The 14,641-nt window shown below is 42.5% G+C and overlaps 1 protein-coding gene across 14 annotated transcripts in view; it reads left to right on the top strand.

The window, feature by feature from the left end:
• Window positions 1-1,073: 1,073 nt before the first annotated feature.
• The window catches only part of MYT1L (myelin transcription factor 1 like), a 279,154-nt gene continuing 265,586 nt past the window's right edge, over window positions 1,074-14,641 (top strand). For 6 of the 14 annotated variants that reach the window (XM_083495445.1, XM_083495448.1, XM_083495437.1 and 3 more), the window contains exon 1: window positions 7,039-7,478. The gene's annotated coding sequence lies outside the window, so the exon portion shown is untranslated. Of the gene's footprint in view, window positions 1,164-7,037; window positions 7,479-8,833; window positions 9,962-14,641 lie in introns of those variants that run through there. The other 8 variants (XM_083495439.1, XM_083495438.1, XM_083495447.1 and 5 more) reach the window with 4 other exon arrangements.

Raw genomic sequence — 14,641 nt, 5'->3', positions numbered from 1 at the left:
ATTATTAGCAAAAGCTATATTGAGCCTGCTTGCTTGCCAGACTAACAGCAGCAGCAGCAGCAGCCCAGCTCGGCTCTCCAGTTCCGCCCAGACATGTGCCTTGCCATTCTCATTGTAATCAGCCTGCTCAGGATGGCTGCTGATTCATTTCGCAGGATGGCCCCCTGGGAGCCAAGGTGGAAGCCTGAGGCGAGCCGCTGTTGCATCAATGCGCCACTCGACAGCACAGAGAAGGCACGGAAATCTGGCACCAGCCCGCAGCAGATCCAGCTCAAAATCCACCAGCGTTTCTGGGTTGGGTGGTTCTTCTCCCTTTCCCTCCTCGCCCCCCCTCTTTTTTTAAAGGAGGGGGAACGGGGCGGAATTCGCGAAGGAAAAGCCCCACCGCTCCCCAAATAATTAAATAAAGCACAATTAGCGACAGAATGAGAGGGAGACCTCTGGACCATCTCCTTGTCTCTGAACTCGGTGGCAATGCCCATCGCACGCCCCCCACCCACAACCTCCCCGGCTTTTGCTGTCTGTGTTTACTCCGATCCTTTCCTTTCTTCCTTTTCTTCCTACCTGATAGCTAGTCGTGGGGTGGGCTACCTGATTTAGCCGGAGACTTTGATTTGTGGGATTGACAACCTTATTATGCAGCGAGGCTTATTATTGATATTATTCCCTTCTCGGTTGCCATGACCACCTTGTGAGAGACATTCAATTTTCTCTCTTCCATCATCATTATCTATGAGGCCATCTGTTGTGGAAAATGAATTCAGCCTCATTTGCATGACTGATAAGCAATTTTTTTTTATCTATTTAACAGAAGGTCATATGCCGGGGATTTGGAGCTGGTGGAAAGAAAGAGAGGAGGGGAGGGAGAAGTGGAGGAGGAGGAGGAGGAGGAAGAGAGGAAAGGGGGAACCGGGAGGAGGGAAACCATATCTAGAGAATGAGTGGGAGTGCGTGCATTAGGGGGATGTATGTGGAAGTAAAACAGATCCCTTAGGCCTGCTAGCCTTTCCTTCTGAATTTGTCATCTCTGCCAGGGCGACATTTTCCCCCCATAGCTCCTGCACACTAAAGAGAAAGAGGGGAGAGAGCGAGGGGCTATTTCCCCCCCTCGCAGTCTTCTCGCAGCCCCCACCCCCACTCGCCGCTTTCAACACTGAGCGTTGGTGGGTGTGTTTTATTTAATTTTTTTAAATCTATGGAACGTGGGATATATTTTTTCAGTATTCAGTGAAGAGGGGAAAAAACCGGAATCTTTCCGGGGGTCTCCGCGGTATGCTTCGAGCTTTTTTTTTTAACTACTTCTCGTCCGTTTAAAGTTGCAGCGAGCTAAGGCATATGCGTGTGCCCCCCCCTTTCCCTTAACCGTGCCGAGATTTCATATGTTGTAGCTTATCTGACAGTGAATGAAGGTTGGGGATTGTGTTCATCTGGGGGTTGGTTGTCTGAGCTGACTGCGTATTATTTTGCTTCAGTTGTTGGGTAGTTTTAATACCTACAGCTTCCATTGTTTGCTTGCCCACCCCACCCCCACCCCCCTTTCCCCCTTCTTCTCCCTCAAAATTCTTCACAGCATATTTGCCGTGCTGTCGAAACTGCATGGGACTCTGGAATAGGAAGTAATCTCAGGGTGAAATCTGTCGCGAATGTATACAGCCATTATCGTGCATGCAGGAAGCATGTTGTTTATATATAAAGTTGCTGCATGCTGAACAGTACTTGTTTGCTAAGAAAACAATCGAGGCAGAAACTTCACAGACATCCATTCATCACTTGAATATAACCAGTCATTAATAGGAGATCTAGATACATTTGAACGACGACACTAAGTTGGCATTCCACAACTTATTGTGGAGCAGTTTTGTTGACTTTAATGGGCTACTCTGGAGTAAGTGGACTCCAACTTGTGCCTTTATTCTCAACACCTGTATTTTTAAAATCACCATGACAAAAGACTGGCAATGTATATATGTTATGCAACAAGTTAAAATAAATGTATACATAGGTTTCAGTTCTAGAGCTGAGTTGTGATATATTTAACTTGTCACAACATGTGAGAATTAACTCTTATTAAATTCCATTTTTATATTCTACAACCTTCAATTTAAAGATGCCACAGAGTTGAGAATACTGCACTGAAATTTTCAGATATGCAAACTTGGTGTGTGTGATAAATATTGTAATAGTTTGGCACAGCAAATTTACTTCCCTTTATAGAAGAACAGTTATAAATACTAAGCTGATTCTCTTGCTGAATTTATACTTGCTATGAAAAAGATTAAACACCAAAGAACAAATTGACTTGCATTTTATTTCCTGTGATACAGTCCTGGAAGTCAGCTGTAAATACTGCAAATCAAAATGTTTTATATATATTAAATAGTGGTTTACTGCATACAATGTAATTATAGATGTTTTTAAAGTCATAGTAAAAGTAAATATCTGACAAAGCATTGAGGACAGTATTTCTTCACTGAAGAATATAGAATGTCTACTTCTGCTAAATAACTAAAAGTGTAGCCAATAAAGGATTCTCCCCTTGTACATAACTTTGATTCCAAAATGTATCAATGAAGAATAACTTTTGAAAACTGAACTATTCCTGGTGGGCTGAATTTAAAATGGAAAAGAAATTTCACTAGTCCTCAGATCAATTTCAATGGGAAATTGGAATTTTTGAACTAACCCTGTTAAGGAAGTATAACTTGCTTAGTTCATATATACATAGAAGCTTAGAGTTTTTAAAACAACTTGGTTGACAGGTCACCTGACCTGCTATTTTAAATAGTACTTCTCTGCATTGCTGTCTCTTGCCATGCAAACTGTTTGGTTTAAGCATTACTTTAAAAATTATATATATGTATGTATATAAAGAGATGTAGATATCTAAATCCACTATAGTGCTGTATCAAACATAGTTCCAGCACTAATTGGATTTTCTGGTGAAAGTTGAATTACACAGCCTTGTTCACACCAATATGCTCAATCACAACCAACTCTCAACAGACTGAGGAGATATAAAATTGCTAGTTTCCTCAGTTGCTGCCAGCTAGAGAATATTGGGGGGGGGGGGGAATTAATAGCTTGCTTCATAACAATTTGAGCCATTCAGAGTTTAATACCGCCACCCTTTAAGTTTCAGGAAGTTCCAATGGCTTGTTGTGAGGTGGGGGGGGGGTGATAACATGCCTTTTTTCAACCACCAAAAAGAGATAATGCACTTGATTCCCTTTCCCTGCCCCCACAAAAGTTAATTACCAAGCTTGGTTGGATTCCTCCTTGCCACCCTGACATTTGACTGCTGCTAATTCACTGATTAATCTCATTAATGTGATTATGGTGGGATTTGGAGTTGGCTGCCATTGTTCTGCAGACAGTGCTATTCAGCCCAAGAACTTGCCACCTCATTCAGTTTTGCTGTGATTTTTCCGAAGGTTGTTTGAGTGAACTGTATTATGAAAGCGGCTTCTCTTTTCAGCACCAGGAGCTGTCCGTTGCTGATAGCAATTACTTTTGAGTCCTGACTTCCTATTAGTTCACTGGCAAATAGGAAAATAACTCACTTCCCTCAGTTCAGCGACTCTGCTACAAAGAGCAGGTTAAAGAAAGGGGAATGTTTATACTCCACAGCCATCATAGGCACTATGCATATTCTTGAAGAGGGAAAAAAACACAAGATATATCCAGTTTTGTCCTTATTCATGCATGTATTTTACTTAGCCTGCTAAACGTTGGGGTGGGGAAAATGTAGGAATTTCTCTCGCGCGCATTGTTTCATACATACAGTTTTAAGACTAGGACATTATTGACATTGCAGGTTTTTTTTTCCTTCAACAGCGTTGCTTGCCTTCAAATGAGCCCGTTTGGAACAAACATGACTAGTGTTCCCTACAAACCTACGAACAATAGCATACCCACCATCACTTTAAACTCTTCACAATTGCAGTACTCCACCGCGCTTGCAATGGACTCCCACCCATATTCAGACTTTAAACGCCCCCCTATCTCTCACTCACTCACGCACATTTATTTCTTCCGAGAGCGTTTGCTCAACTGAACGTCTCAGCTGTAGTACTAAATAATCATAGAGATTGTCTTTTCTGAGAAGTCTCTGCTCCCCCCCCCCCCTTCATTGTGTGGAGCTAACACTCCGTCAGCATCCTGAACTAAGTCTAAAAGAACATTGTTTGAAGCACGATGCTTTGCATAGCATCCGCGCATGATCAACGAAGCTGTCTGCTGTTTGACTTTATTATTTGAAGCTACATTGTTATCATGAGATGCGGTTACTGCGCATGTGCAGCAACTTTTCCATCCTGTTTTGAATATCCTCCCTATTCTTCAGGAAACGTGCCACTATGCTGAAAATTCCAAGCCATCATTAGACTCCATTGTGTTCAGAGTTTTCTCTGAATTCAAGGGACTTGTGGCAGAGACAATTAGATACGCATATATGCCCCGCTCCTCATTCTTAGGCAACTCTGTTAAAGATGCAATCCTATGCATGCTTCTAAGAAAATGTGTTTAGTACTGAGCTGTTAAGCATGCAATAATGTACTTTCAATAATTAGGGCTCCTGGTTGCACAGTGTGAACGCTTTATTTGAGGCCAGTTTTATTTGCTACTCTCTCCAGCAACATATTCTGCATGTTTACACGGGAAGTAACTCCCGGTGTATGCAATGGGAGTTGCTACTACGTGTGCATGGGATTTCAGTATTGGACTTCTGCGTGTGCCCGTGTGTATTGTTTTCAGGGTGGGGAGAAAGTAAGAGGAGGAAGCTAGGGGAAGAGAGAATATATAGGACAGAGGCAATCATAGTGACACCTACAATTTGCTGTTTAAATGAAGGCTGTTCACAGCTCTGCATTCCCACAAAGATCTACAGTTCCAGCCTGGCAGTGGTGAACCTTGTCTGTTGTACTTCTGGCGTCGTCTCGTGTTCCTCCAGGTCCGGCCCCTCTCCCGCTCCAGCCAGTCAAAATAAATGAAACGTTATGTTTTCAAGTGTAGGGGCTGAATGAGACAAACTGCGTTATCCTGCTCCCGTGTGCATCAAAGAGAAGGCGTTGCATTCTCATTATAGGTGCTTCGTGGATGACAGCTTTACCCAGTGGAAAGAGCGGTCTGCTGCAGAGATACCTTTGGGGAAAGGAAGCCCAATTCCCACGCCACCCCACCAACATTCAGCCCAAGTCTGGCGAGTGCAGCGATTTGCCGCACTTGCTATTGTTCGAACTTGCCACAGTTCTGCTGCAGTCGTTTGGGGTCCCTACCTTGACTTTCAATTGAAGTCAGGGCGTGGGAGCTTTGCGATGTTTCCCCGGCGGTGCACCAAATTTCATTATTTTTTAGGTGCCCCTTACCACCCAGTTGTAAGTGCATTCGCCCTAGAGTGGGGGCTGCTTGCTTTTTCGCCAACACTTCTCTCAGGAGTAAATGCACCCACACTTAAAAACAGCACAGTGTATATATACTCAGTATCCTTTTCCTTAGCTCCCTATAACCATCGTATCATAGAGTCACAGTGGGTAAAGGATGGATTTCCCCATCCCCTCGCACTGCATGCTCATCAAGAAGGGTGTCTAATCCGCGTTAGCACTTGAGCCTATGCAGATGACCAAAGAACCTCGGGTGAACTTTCTTCTGCACCAACGTACCAAGTGGTAAGGCTCTTACACAGCCGGTGGGAATCTGTGGTAAGATGTTCGTCTGCATGGGTTCCTGTATACTACAGTGCCATCCTAACTATGCTTACTCAGAACTCAATGGGGTTTACTTCCCATTGTGCTTAGGGTTGCACCCCCTAATTATGGTGCAGCGCTAATTATGAAAGGGGCTGTAAAGTCTTGCCTTTGTGACTTCAGGGAGGCATCTAATGCAGATGATGTAAACATTCTGGAGAAATGTGAAAGATCCGTATGAGCTTCCTCATCCTGCTCCTGCCGATAGCTGCATGTAAGGGGACCTCGTACAGGACATGCTTTTGTTTTGTTGTTAAAAGACGGTCAAATTCTTAACAATTTTATTTATTTATTTTTTGAAAGAGGGGAATGTAGAGTTGACCTCAAAAGCCATGGAAACAGATGCCCATTTAAATTGATAACTAATACTTATCCCCCTTCCCATTTCAAACGCTGAGTAATTTGGACGAGGACCCCCCACCCCACCCCCAAGAAACCTAATCTGCCACCCAAAAGCCACTTGCACATATCATCATTTTAGGAGGAAATCATCAGTAGCCCTGGCGAGCTAACCTTCACCCAGCTTTATTATCAGTACCCTGAAAGCAGTGACAAATCCATAGGACCTTTGAGCCAGTGCAGGCTGCCCCCCCCCATGATATCTGAGGGGCACCTGCCCTCCCCTGGGTATATCTTCTTCTTCAGAGTGCCACTGGAAGTGTGAAAAAACACCAGGCTCCTAATTTTACCCAGGAAACGGTTCTCCTGCACCATCAAAATCGACGGGGCTTTTCCAGGACAAGCGAAGATGCTTTATATCACGCTTTGTCCACGCGCTGTATCCGTTGGGGAAGCGCCTTAACACGCTTTCACTCCCTCCCTTCCGATTCTGGGTTACTTTTATTTATTTATTTATTTAAAGGAATTTTTATTTATTTTACTTGAAAGTAAGTCCCCTGAGCTTCGATGACGAGCTTTAACCTCCCCCCCCCGGAAAAGCTGCAGTGCCGTCCTGCACGCACTTACTCGGGAGTAACAGAAGCTTACTCCCGAGAAAGCCAGCGCAGGCTTGGCCTGGCCTGCGTAACCTTCGGATCGCCACCCTTGGTTCACACCAGGTTACTCCGAGTCTTTTTTTGTTTGCTTGCTTCCCGGGTCAGACGCCCTGCTTGAGCCTTTAGGTGTAACCGAGGGAGCCCCAGGAGGCGAGCTGGGGGAGGCGAAAGGAAGCCCAGGTGCGAGGGAGGGGGCAGCCCGCTAAGATCCCTTTTCCTTCCTGGGGAAACACCTCGGCGTCCCGCCTCCCCCCCCCCCCAATCGAGTCCAGGGAGAGAAAGGCTTGTGCCCTCGCATTCTTTCGCTGAAGCGCGCGCACCCCGACACACACACACACACACACACACACACGTTGGGCAGGATTTGTCAGCAAAGTTTGCCCTCAGCGTGGCTGCCTCGTCTGTGGAGCTGCCGGGGAGAGCCCAGGAGGGAAGCGAGAGAGCGAGCGAGCGAGCGAGCGAAGGGCGGGCTGCGCTCCAGCGAGGCTTTCCCTTCCCCTCACAGACTGCAGTGCGAGCTGGGAAGGGAATTGCCAAGCGAGAGAGAGAGAGAGAGCGAGCCTTGGTGCGCGGCCGCCGCTGGCCGCGGCGTCTCTCGTCTCGGGCCTTCTTCTCTCGGGCCACCTCAGGCAGCCGCGAGAGGCGGATTACTCTGGCTGGTGTGTGGCTGCGCAAGGAGGTGCGCCGTGTGACTTCCCGCGCTGGGGTCAGCCCAGCTGCCTCCTCCGCCGCGGCAGGAGCGGTCAGTATTGTTGTCTCTCCTTTTCGAGGAGGCTGCAGTTCGGAGGCGGTGGGGGGAGGGCGCGCGCGCGCGTTCACACACACACACAACACACACGGAGCTAGTGGATGGTGAAGGAGAAGAAGAGGGGGGAATGAGTGTAGGGGGAGAGAGAGAGAGAGAGATGGGGTGTGTTGAGAAGGGGCAACTTCACGCGTGTCTGCATTGTGTGGTGGGAGAGATGGAGGCGGTGGGCATTGTGTGTGACAGAACTCTGAGGGGACTGGGGTGTGTGTGTGTGTGTGTGCGCGCGGGCGCGCGCGTTTGTGAGGGGAAATTGTGGAAGGTTGTGCTTGTGTGAGGGGGCAGAAAACGGTGGGATGTGAGTGAATGGGGTGGTGGGTGGGTTTGACCGTGTGTGAGAGAGAACTCGTGAGGGAACTGTGGGGTGTGTGTGAGATATATATATATATATATATATATATATATATATATGGATGCAGGCTTGTGCTACTGTCTGTGTGAGAGACAGACACACAGAGCACTCTGATAAGATATTGTGTGGGAAGGTAGAGTGGGCAGAGATTTTGTTCCTCAGTCACAGGGAAAGCTTTCTCTCTTGCAGCTCTTCGCCAGTTACTTCTCCAATGTCCATACATGTTTTATACACGGGGGGGGGGGGGGAATAGTACCAGGAAGAGTAGTTTGTGTGTGTTGCCATCTGTGTGAGATGTTTCTGGTTTCTTTTCATGGCTTTCCTGTAGTTGTGGAGTGCCTCCGTGTAAAGGTCCCTACAGCTTGTACCTAGCTCACTGGTTTTGACCACAATAATTAGAATTAAGAAAAGTTGGCATAAAATACATTAAAAACAAACCCCTTTCTTGTGCAGGGAACTGGCCAGTAAAATTTATTTTGACCTTTTAAGCATAGGGTTACAGTCGCAAAGTTCCTAAAGGGTCATGTTTCAAGCAACAGTAACAGCAAAGTTACCTGTCTTATGACTGAGTATTATGCAGGTTAGACTTTTCAGGTATGTGCTGTGTGCCTGAAGTGAATTAATTTAGACCTGTCTCTGACTGATGACCCTTTAAAACAGTTCTTTACTAGCCTTGGGAGAAAGTGCAGCAGAAACAAAATATATCTTGTGGCAAAATTCTGAAGAAAGCTTCCAGACACCCTAGACTTTTTGTATATGAATCATCACATGTATGTGTATGTATACACATACACACACAAACAAACAAACACAGACACACACACACAAAAGTTTTGTTCCCAAACTTTATAGCAGAGATAGTTTTTGTTTAATGTATCTGGCTTATTTCCGTTTATCCTCATTAAAGGTTTGCTTTTCTTGCGCCTTCCCTTCAAAGGTATGTGTGGCTATCTGCTAACCAAAATGAGGTTAAAGACATACTTGGAGTTAACCCTGTACACGTTGCACGATTATATAAGGATTAAGCAGAGTTTTAATTCTTTCCAAGGAAACACGTCAAAATGGTAGGGAGCTTGCTGAATTTCCTGGCATTTTCTATAACGAGCAGACTTTTGTCCGTCGTAGAATTGGAGACCCCATGTTAAAAATATATATCTTTCACTGGGTTGCTGTTAAATAGCTTGAGTAGTATTTACCGTTCCCATCTATTATATTAAATACAGCATTGCACATGATACACCTCCAGAGATTTAGGGGCCTGTGGGTAACAATGTAGGCAGCACACAGTATACATCCTCAATCTTGCTTGACTCTGTTGGTGAGTCTAATAAACAGGAGATTTAGAAACTATTGTAATCCAAAAGTGGTGGCAAAGGAGGGTGAGGAGTCCCTCTCTTAATTCAGAGGTGAAGTTTACAGCAGCTAGAGGAGGATATCAGTCAGCAGTATGCTACTGATGTTATTTTGCTGCAGTAATGTGGTCTCTAAGGGAACCTGTGCTTGATGCATATACTACACAGCTAGGCTTTCCTGTAGCCCACTGCCTGCCTCTCTGCTGCTAGTTCTTTTAAATGGAGGCTACTGCTGATCCGGCAAGCAGAGTGCTGCACACATGTACATCTTCCTCCGCCGTTTAGTGGCGTCAACTTATTAATTTCTTGCCTTCCAACTTTGGATCCATTGTGTTCCTGTCTGAAAACATTATGACTTCTGTCTGTGTGGCAAAATAATTAGCATACAAATGAGGAGCAATTCCTGTCTCTTGTACCTCGGGAAATGCACACAGAGAGAGAAGATGTGCACTGGAAAAAGTTGACTGGGTGAATGGCAAACAAATGGTGGACATTTGGAAGCCCTGCAAGAGTTTGTGTTGTTAGCGTGAAGCTGGTTTGTCACAGATTTCTGGGTGAATATCTCGAAGATGGAAAAGCAGGGTGGCTGGTGTTTGAAATGATTGCTTGACGGTGTGGCCTACTTGAAAGTGCAAAGTTGGACTGCATGCATAGATAATTCATTTGGACTACTTTGTTTTGCAATTTTCCTGCGTTCCATTTGATAGCCCATAAAGGTAAGCATGCCCTCTTTTATACTTCGTTATTTTGGCTTTCTGTTCAACAACTGCAAGGAATTTGATTTGCTTGACGAGGGAACAAAAGAATAGGCTATTTCTTTTTATTGCATGCATTGGGGGGGGGGAATATATGAAATAGTGAGAGAACCTGATTCTTCTTCTAAGTCAAACAGGAATTTAGTGGTTTTGTTTTCTGAAATGCACAGCAGCCATTATTCAGTGTTTGCATCGTTATTTTTTGTTTTTCTAAAAAGGAGAAAGTCAGACGGATAGTCTTAATAAATGTTGTTTCAGTTAAAATTTCAGAAGGAATTAATTCTGTGTGACATGCTTGTGAGAGAGTATATGTTTTCATTGACTGAAATATTGTGCCTTATATTGTGATTCTGAGAACCTTAACGACTTACTGATACAGAGGTGGCAAAGGGTGAAGGGAAGTATTATTTTTGTACTGCCAAATGATATTCTGTATAGAAAAGCAGAACAGAGATAGCAAAAAAAGCCTATTTAATTGTAGACAGTAAAATCTATTATTTCAATTACTCCAAAGACTTTCACAGGACCTGAATATAATTTAGTCTTCTAGTAAGCTAATAATTGACTTACATGTTTACTGTATAATTGTGCTGGATTACTAGAATGTTTGGTTGAAAATGCCTTCCTTCTTTTTATGATATAAGAGTAGTTTTATCCTGTTATAATGGCTGTTAATCTCCTTAAAAACCGAGGTTTTCATTTTAACTGACCTAATTTTTTAAAAAGCCAAAAACAACCTATCCTGGTTGTGAGGTTGGAATTAAGCATAAATTATCCCTTAATTGTATTTAATTAGTCCTCTAGCCACTAGAAATTGACTGCGGAGTGTTTGGGTTTTTTGTTGTTGTTTTTTGGGGGTCTAATTTATAAGTATACCCCCTCACTTCTTTTCTTTGTAGAAAATATATGTATACTAAGGAGGTGCAAATCTTAAAATTTTGGGTTTCTCAGGCTACCTTTGATGAAATACCAAATATGAGAACTAAGTATGGTAAAAATGACACAATAATCATCAGACAAAGAATTGTTTGAGCAAACTGTTAACCCTTCATATGTAACAGCTTGCAGTTACTTTCACTCATTGTTCAAGTTTGAATGCTGATCTTAAACTTAGCGGTTACCATCTAGTTAAATCACCATATGTATATGTATTTATTAAGTATAGTGAGATTATAATACAAAATAAAACCCAGATAAGTGAGAGAATCAAAAAGCTGTGTAAATAAAAACATAATTGCTTTTTAAAAGATAGAGGTCCTGTTTTTGGCCACTGGGAAAAAAGTGAGCTGTACTGACAAGCTTACACAAAGAAAAAAAAGAAAGACAAAATAATTGAAAATGGGGGTGCGGTGGGGATTTTAAGAAAGAACTAAAAGCAGTACTTTGATTTTTAGCTTAGTTTATAGATTGTCTTGTCTGATGAATTAATAAGTGTTAGGTGGCAAGCCTAAGAGCTTGGCATGCAAAATAGTTTGCTCATTGCCAGCAACAGCTCTTCTTTTGTGTTTGAGTATACACTGCTGAAGCATGTTCTTGCCACTGCATACGTGACTAGATTGTTCACCGAAGTTATTAATTTATAGTATGACTTTATGGTGAGCTATCCTGGTTTTTTTGTACGATTTCCCTGGTCTTGTTTTCCATTATGAATCATTAAATTTGCTTTTTGAGGAACTCTAGTTTGTTTTGACTCTTCATAATTTCACATTATGCAGAAGTTGAGTCAATATATATATATAAAAAATGAACATGTGGGTATACCCACCCCTATATATAGTGAGAGAGGTGTGTGTACTCACAAACCAGCCACAAACATTCTCATGGGAACTTTGCAAGTTGAATTCAGAAAGTGCTGTTCTGAATCTAATGAAGCAGTGGTGCCTTGCAGACATAACCATTGCTATACTTTATCAATAAACACACACACACACACACACACACACACACACACATGAACTTAAGCAGGCACACAGTAATTATACTTTTTGACACAATGATAGTTCAAAATATAGCTGTTCTTTCAAATGCCATCCTTCAGAATCACATTTAGTAAGTGATCTCATTTTCTAGGATAACACTTGTATCAAGCAGAATAACTGCTGTTGTCATCATGTACCTCTTGCCATTATAGTTCAACAAAATGTACCATTTTGTTATTGTTTGTTCCTTCTTTGGTTGTAAGCAATGGGGAGGCTTTGTGGTGATATTTGAACTCTTATGAGCCACAGAGCCCCAGCATTTGCAAATTGTTTATTGGGGCAAGTAACTTGCCCGCTGTAAATTCTCTCTAAGGTTTGTCAACAAAGTACAGTTCACCCATGCTAATAGTATATCGATTAAATGTGATTTCCTCCCATTAAAGTACATTATTCTTTTATTAGTACCAACATGTTTATGTGAAAAATTTAAAGTTACAAAATGATTGAAGGAGAATAGAGAAGTGGTTCGAGTCACAAAAATGTCCAACAGACCATTAAAGTAAAATGTTTATTTTATTTATTTTATCTCGTTAGATATGGTGTGGATACCAGAGTTTAATATTGCTCCTTGGGAAAGGCTGCAAATATACATTTGCCACATAACTATGCTAGCCAGCTTGGATGTGAAATAATCAAGGCTGCAGGGCACCCCATAGAGAGCCATCACGTCTAGTATGGAGCAGTCTGGTAAATTGTGAACATACAGAAATCAATGTTGCATCTGCCAGTAGGCCCTTCGGTTCTCTGAAACTCCCACGTGTCTAATGAGTCTGGCCGATTGGTTTCAGACACTAGTTTCCTTCAGGATAAATTTAATGCATCTTGAGGGTCAGGCATAAGCAAATTGATTATAGCTCTGCACCAGGCAAACTCATAAACATCTGCAAGATTGAAGATTTTAAGGCCATTCAGCATCAGGGTCTGCTGTTTTCAAAACCCATCTCCCTCATCCCAGCATGGCATATCTCATGCCAGCATGGTGCTCTTGAATTGAGAAACTGATTAGAAAAAGGGCATGGTATATACTGATGTTTTATTTCTATCTGGCAATGATCCAGCTGTTTGTAAGTTGTGGGTTGTGGATTGTGTTGCTCATTGCTAGTTGTTATTGGCCATGGGGTGGTAGGGAAAGCACTGTTTTAAAAATCATTTGCATGATAGGTTTTGAGCAGACAGCTACTTTGGTCTTGAACACAGCACAGTTAAAGCTTCTTTGTCCTCAGTGTCCATATAGGCTGTTTACAACAGCAAAACCTTATTTATTTAGCTTCAGTTGTATGTTGTTCTAGGACTGGATGCTTTTACCTTTCTACATTTTTCAGCCTTCTAGAATTTATTTCTATTTTGGTTGTAGAAATGAAGAACATATTAAATAGTCAAGTTTGTGATGGATTAGCTTAAATATTTAGGTACTGAGTCCAACAGACTATGTGGTTCCACCTTACATTTTATACTTATTGGGGTATTATTGGGGCAGAGTTAGTGTCAAAATTCATTTTTCCAAGCAAAATTTTGTCTTCTACCATCTCTGGTCAGGGCTGAAGAATATTACCAAGGGAATAAAATGTTATGCCTAATTTTAGTGTTCTTCTGCCTAATGTGCTGTGAATAAGTACCATGTTACAGCATTTAACTCTGTCCATCTCTGTCACTTCCTGAACATTTGTTCTTTTCATATAACCCCCTCCCCTCAATGCTGTGAGCTTAGGATACCTGAGATTTGTTGTTTGAAGAAATTATGGAAGGGATGATCTTTTGCCTTTGAGTCCTGCCTCACATTTAACACCGGATGGGATGTTGTTTCTGCTTCTAGGCTGTACATAATGATTCTGCTATGCTTGATGGATCACACAACTGAAAACTCTGATACAAGGTGCTTTGGAAGGACTAACAGATTGGAGATGAAAAATATAGTTTAAACAATATTTCTCTTCAATCTGTCTTGAAGAAGGAATCATGACGTATTAGTGCTTCCAAAGGATGTTCAATCAATGGGCCATGGCGCTATGAACTGAGGTTCTGACATGCTTTTTATAAGAGCACAGCTGAGGAGAACCTCTTGATTTAAAATTTATACTAAACCAGGGAAGCCTGGTTTATCCTGACTAGTATTGGGTCTTTTTGACTCAGATTTTTTTAAAAAAAGAATATGGGCTATGCAGGTAAATAAGTGGGCCAGTAAAATATGTTTCTCTTATACTGCCTCTAGTTTAAAAGAGAGGTTGTTGTCAGTAGTAGTGGATTTGTACAACCATTTTTGGGATTGCAGCTGATGTGATAAAGCCAACATAGGATGATTTTGCCTCCATCATGGTGGTTAGTAGTGTTGTGACACACATACCGACATATATCAGGCATGTTATGAGATTGCTTATTACCATATCCTAGCTCAGCTCACATTCTGAAAGTTTTCTAGAGGTGGTGGGATATTATATTGTACAGTGCTCTCTCTCACATACAAAACTTACAGGAAATTTATTGCAGAAAACATAACCAAGAAATGATTGTGGGGACCGACTCTGTTTAAAGTTGAGCTCATCTTAATGTGTTTGAGAGCTGCAACAAGAACACATTTGTACCAGTCCAGGCAAAGCCATTTGTCCTAAAGTTGTATTAAAATAAAGGAGAACTCTGTTGCAACTAGCTCCGTTCACATTTAGCT

The sequence above is a fragment of the Podarcis liolepis genome (assembly GCF_965112155.1).
Source record: "Podarcis liolepis genome assembly, chromosome: 3".
NCBI lineage: Eukaryota > Metazoa > Chordata > Lepidosauria > Squamata > Lacertidae > Podarcis > Podarcis liolepis.
Note: the sequence above shows the minus strand (reverse complement) of the source record. Positions and strands in the feature narration are given on the sequence as shown.